Here is a 6,000-nt window from a genome sequence, read left to right on the forward strand (position 1 = left end):
CTGAGAATAAAATAAGAGAAAAAAAAATTGTTCCTTTTTGTCAAAGAAAAAGAAGATCTCCCTCAAAAGCAGGACTCTCGCTTTCCCCGCCGGCACTTGCCCCACCGGCATGGCGGGCAATTCACCGGCGGCGGCTACGGCATGTTGGCTACGGTGGCAGTAGTTTTAAATTGCAGTTTTTTAGTAATGTAAGTCTTAGTGTTAGAAATTTTTCCAATAAATATGTGGATGAATATACACTTCAAAATTCCCTTGTGAGACTTGTTCATATGATAAGTGTAGCGAAGGTAAAATGTTTAAATATGTAACGAACTTTGAAATAATTTACAAACGAGATTATTTATGACTTTCATAACGAAAGAAAAGGGTAAAATCTGATGCAACTGGATATGTATATGTATACCTTATAATGAAAAAATAGCACTACGAAAAAGTCGGGTTTCACATGAGCACGAGTTTGCGAGCACTGCCAATGCTAGTCTCCTTCAAATAAATCAAATTAGCTACTACTCCTTCCGTTGTATAGTAATGGAGGCGAAACTTTTCGGGACGGAGATTAAGAAAAATTGTGTTAGGTGAGTTAAGTAAAGAGAGAATAAAGTGGAAAATGAAAAAGTAGAGAGATTCGATGAATAGAGAAAAAAGTAAGAAGGTAAAATAGGGGTGAAAAAATGTGTTGACTGTTACTAAACAGGGAAATGACTCTATTACTATGTAACGTACCAAAATGGCAAAATGACTCAATTACTATGGAACAGAGGGAGTATTATTTAATATCATCATAGCCCTTCAAATAAATAAAATTAGGTATTTAATAGACAAAACAAATTTTTTTATATAAGGCTCTTTTATAGTGACTATATAATATATCGAATTATTCTTTGTAAAGAAATATATTTTCATATGTAAAACTTCTCTATAGTAGTAATAACTTTGCCAGTCCCCATTAATATGACTGCATATGGGGTTTTTACTGTTTATTTATATATGTTAATAACTTATCACAATTTAGAAAGTCTTTAATTAGCCTAAAGAGACTTTACATTTGTCGTCTTTTTCCCTTATAATAAATGCGAAGAAGATACTAAACGCCGGCATTGATGCTAGCCGAACCATTGCAATCGGCCAGCGCAAAATCGGCGAGCGGATCGGCGTGGGCTCGCCGATCGCTCGTCGCTGGCCGAAACGCTAGCCGATCGGCTAGCCGCCATTGTGGAGGCCCGATCGGCCAGCGCCGATTTTTGAATTTTTTTTTAAATCATATATAAACGCAATTTTCGTTTCATTTTCATTTGCACCACTTGTTTTAACGAGTTTTCTCGCTCTCTAACTTTCTGTTCAAGAGCATCATCGAGTAATGGATCACTACACCACTCCTATGCTTATTACCTCCTCAAGACATCACTCCTCTGCAGCAGTCAGCCATTAAACGGAGGCGCTTCCCTTGCTATGGTTGGATCGACAGCGATGGGGATGATGGCTGGTGCGCCGGGGGTGCTTGTGGGGGAACTGTGGGGGTATGCCGAGAGGTAAGCCGTGGGGGACGCGGCATGGAGTAGGGAAAGCGGGCGGCGGGGCCAGCCGCCTCCCGGTGGGGGTGTACCCGAATGCAAAGAAGAACATGACGGGGATGATGTGGCAAGGGGATGCCGGGGGGGATGCCGCACGGTATGCATCCCGGGATGCCGGGGGGAGTGGGGGCACCGGGAAGGGACGCGGTATATCGGCCCCCGCTTGATTTTTTGACGGCTTCAGTTTCACACGGGCCGACCAGTGGAAACCGCAGTTCTCCTCGGCGATGACCTTCCTATTATTGCATGATATGGGGATTGATCTCGGGGACGATGATACTCCGTGTCGAGCGACGCCGGCCGCGCCGAGGAAGAAGAGCGAGGGGGAAGCGAAGGCAGCAAGGCGGTCGGCCCGGAGTCATCAGCGGCCAACTGCCACTGGCCGGGAGGAAGTGGACGGAGGAGGAGTGGCGCTCGCGTTGGCCAAGGGGTGGTTGGAGGTGTGCGACGAATCCAGCTGATTTGCGGCCTGTCAGCGGGGTGCCGTCAACATGTGGGCGAAAGATCAAGTGCTGCCTGTAAGAACCAACTGCTCGCACGGGAAGGACTTCAGCACGCGAGGAAGTCCGGAAGGGGTGGGAGCGCACCGGGGCCTGCGGTGGGCCGTTTTGCGGGGTATGACGCGCAACGCCCTCCGTCCGCCCTCAAAAGTGGGCAGATCGAGGACGACGCCCGGAGGTTAGCCATGGAGTCGGTTCCTTGGAGGAAGTATGCGGAGTTCACCTTCCGGGAGTGCTTCTTGTTGCCGAAGGAGTCGGAGAAGTTCCGGGCGGGATGCGTCGCCGGTGGTCGAAGAAGCCAGAGCGACTTAACTATAACGGCGATTACAGCGGCAGCCGTGGATCGGCTATCGTCCCTCTCCGGATGCCGAGGAGTTTCCATCCCCTCCTTCATTTCCTTAGGTCGCCGCCGCCCGATTGGACAAAAGCGGGCGTAGCGGGCTGCGAGGGGCGGATCCCCCCATCGCCTGGTCGAGGTCCAGGTCCCTCACGCCACTCCCACCCGCCCCACTCGAGTACACTCTCCATTCGCGTAACCAAACGCGGGCTCAGATGTTACAGGTCTTCCGAGTGGAAGAAGCGCCACTGGACCCCACGGAGAAGAGGTTTCTTTACGAGATGCTCGAGAGCATGCGTGCTGATTTAGAGATCGCGAGGTCACGGCTGGCAGGGTTTCGACGTGGGCTCGAGATACCACGGGTGGCGCGGCGGCGGCGCGGCGACGAGGACGGGGCCGACGGCGACGGCGATGAGGGGAGTAGAGAGTGGTGGGGCTCGTGTGTTGAAGCCCTTTTTTTTTTTAAAAAAATCATGTACTTTTTTTTTAAAATCTTTGTACTTTTTTTAATGGAATGGATTATTTTTCCCGTATATGTGTCGTAAATTTAATTCCCTATTTTATCGCAATTTTAATTCCGTAAATGTAGTATATTTTGAATTGTTTTTATTAAGTGGCCGGCATTGTGGTCGGGGCTTCCAATCCCGACGCGGCGGGGGTTTTTTTAGTATTGGCCGGGACGCCGCGTAGCAGGTAGACGGGTGGCTGGCCTATGACCTGGCCTATTAACCATTGGCGGATGCTCTAAGCTAACATATATACTAATAGTTTATAAAGATTAATACATTTCAGTCACAAACGACTTGACAATAATTCATTTTTAAATAAATGATTTATGGACTATACGGATATTTAATATCTTGAGAAGAATTTGCCGCATTAATTTATTTATATATTACTACGTAAATTCCTACTGTTTGACTTTTGGTAGGCGGTTCAAATTTGATTGAATATAGTAATACAATAAATTAAAGGAATATATTGGCATTTAATATCACGAAATTTTCAAAATGTGGGTTTTTCCCACAAACTTTAAAATTGGCAAATAATATAACGAACTTTACCCCCGATTTGTTTTTTCTCACGAATGAAAAAATTCCCACAAATAATATGATCCGGATTTGTTTTCATAATTTCTCGACAACAATTTTGAGATCTTCAAGATTTTCAATCTTTGAAAATAGTTTTTCTTGCAGCACACTCTTCAAAATTATTCTTCAATCTATTAAAACAACGTGAATTTTTCATTTATGGGAAAAAAACAAATCCGGAGTAAAGTTCGTGATATTATTTGCCAATTTTAAAGTTCGTGGGAAAACCCTAACTTTTTGAAAGTTTCATGATATTAGATGGCAATATCCATAGTTTTTCTAGTATAAGTTTCTTATTAATAAGTGTTAATTTTATTCATTAAATTCTGAATATCAAAATCATATATTGAGTCTAATTATATAGTAGGAGTATGAGATAAAACCATGAAAAAAAATCACTTTGATTTTATATTATTTCACTAACTTTTATTAAACCATGAGATAAACCATGAAAAAACTAATACGTGTATAAAAGTAGGATCTATATGTCACTTAACTTTTTTAACTCACTTTCGATTATATTTCTTAAAATCGTGTTGGTGATCGCTCGTATGTTCTGCACTTTATTTTGGATCATTTTGAGCTTAAATTGGATTTAATATACACTTTTTGTATGTTTTTGTGTAGAAAATGAGAGAAATAGAAGTGGAGGCATGAGTGAGCAATGATAGGCAAATGTGGAGTGAAAAAGCATGAAAAGACAAATATAGCCAAAGTGCAATTACTACAATATGGAGGATTGATTTGCAAATGAAAGACAAGAGGTGTCACTTTCCTATTGGTGAGCAAAGGAAATACCAAAGTGGGCAAGCAATTCAGCTTCATTACATTACAAGAAGGGGCATAACAGTCATTAAACAGAGGAAATGAAGACCTAGCTCATTTTGGGAGCGACACAGAATTCACCCTGAACATTCACGATCCAAGACACACCACACCGGACCCATCTAAATTTGAAGTTAGCACTATTCAGCCATGGGTTAGGCGAACCAGAAGCTACTGTTGAGCATAATGGGGACGTTGCTCACCCCAAAATTTATTTGGCATTTTCTGTAGTTAGATTAGGTATATGTTTTATAGTATCTACTATATTCTCTAGCAACTATCCTGATCTATTTCCTTTCAAGCTCACAAATTTCTCAAATCTCTGTTTTCGTTCTCGTAATTCCAAAATGATCTCAAGCAGTTTCTTTGTTTCAAGTTGTCATTAGTTTAGAAAATTCTATGCCAAGTCTCTAATTTCAGTCTATTGTTTCTCTTGAAACTTTCAAAACTCTCTTCCACTCATCCTCTCTTAGTTAGATTAGCTTAAGCTCTCAAGCTCGGTTTTCATGCCTTCAAAGTTTTCCACTTTAGTATTTAGGTCCATGTTCAAGTGCTTAAGGCATGGTGGCTAACGCCAACCCCCTGTCGTAGAAACGATCTCGAGTAGGTCCATAGTCTCTTTGGTTCCACCCCGCTCTTGCCCTATCCTAGTCGGGGCAAATGGCGACAAATCATAATGGACCGAAGAAGTATATTTTTTCGTATTTAAACATGCATGTGTCATTTTGAACAAGACTATGGAATAATTAGTAGATATTTAATAGCTTTTTATACAAATCACTTAGTAACATAGTTAAGTTTGACATAGGTTTAAAATTTACTAGTAGGATTTATAAATAGAGGATGAACAAACACTCAAACCACAATTTAAGAAATGGATGGTACTAGTGTTAAATTCTAGACGATCTTATAATTTTATGATAATCTTTAAAATATTTGTTTTATTCAAATGTTTATTTGTTTAAAATTAGAAAACTTATCAAAAAAAAATTACTCCGTATTAAATAATTAAATTTATATATTTCTAAAATATAAATAGAATAAAATATGAATTCATTTTTTAATCATCAGTTAAATATCAATTAAACATAAAACATAAGTCAAATGAAATGAAAATAGAGAAATGGGAGAAGAGAGAGATGAAAATAACCAAAAAAGGTTTAAAGTTGAAATGAAACATGTCTCAAATAAATTACTAAAATCTTTGTCAGAGTGCACTTTTGCAATTTATACTAAATTTGCAAGTCACGTTGTATAATAGTAGAACTAATATATATATTTTCTCGTCATGAATAGGAGTCGTTTTCAATTTCAATCCTCAATAAATAGAAGTCCCCATTCACGGTGGGGTATACACGTTACAAGGGGGTACAAGCTTGTACCCCCAAAAATTTTTACATTAATACCATATGTAATCGAATTTTCATCAAGTTTGTCGATGTCCCGGTGGTAAGATACCTCGATCCCAACAGTGCCCTTTCCACTTCCTCTACCTGCCAACTCGGTTCTCAAGATAGCCTCTTCTTACCAATTATTAGATTCACTGATCACTCATTCCTCATCGGGGATGTTAGGATCGGTTTTCTCTAAGTTATTGCCACATCAACTGAAACGTCGGGTTATAGAGTTTCCTCCTCATTTCCTAGGTCGGTTATTGTTCCGCCCTTTAAACAATC

The sequence above is a fragment of the Salvia hispanica genome, chromosome 2, assembly GCF_023119035.1.
Source record: "Salvia hispanica cultivar TCC Black 2014 chromosome 2, UniMelb_Shisp_WGS_1.0, whole genome shotgun sequence".
Taxonomy (NCBI): Eukaryota; Viridiplantae; Streptophyta; class Magnoliopsida; order Lamiales; family Lamiaceae; genus Salvia; species Salvia hispanica.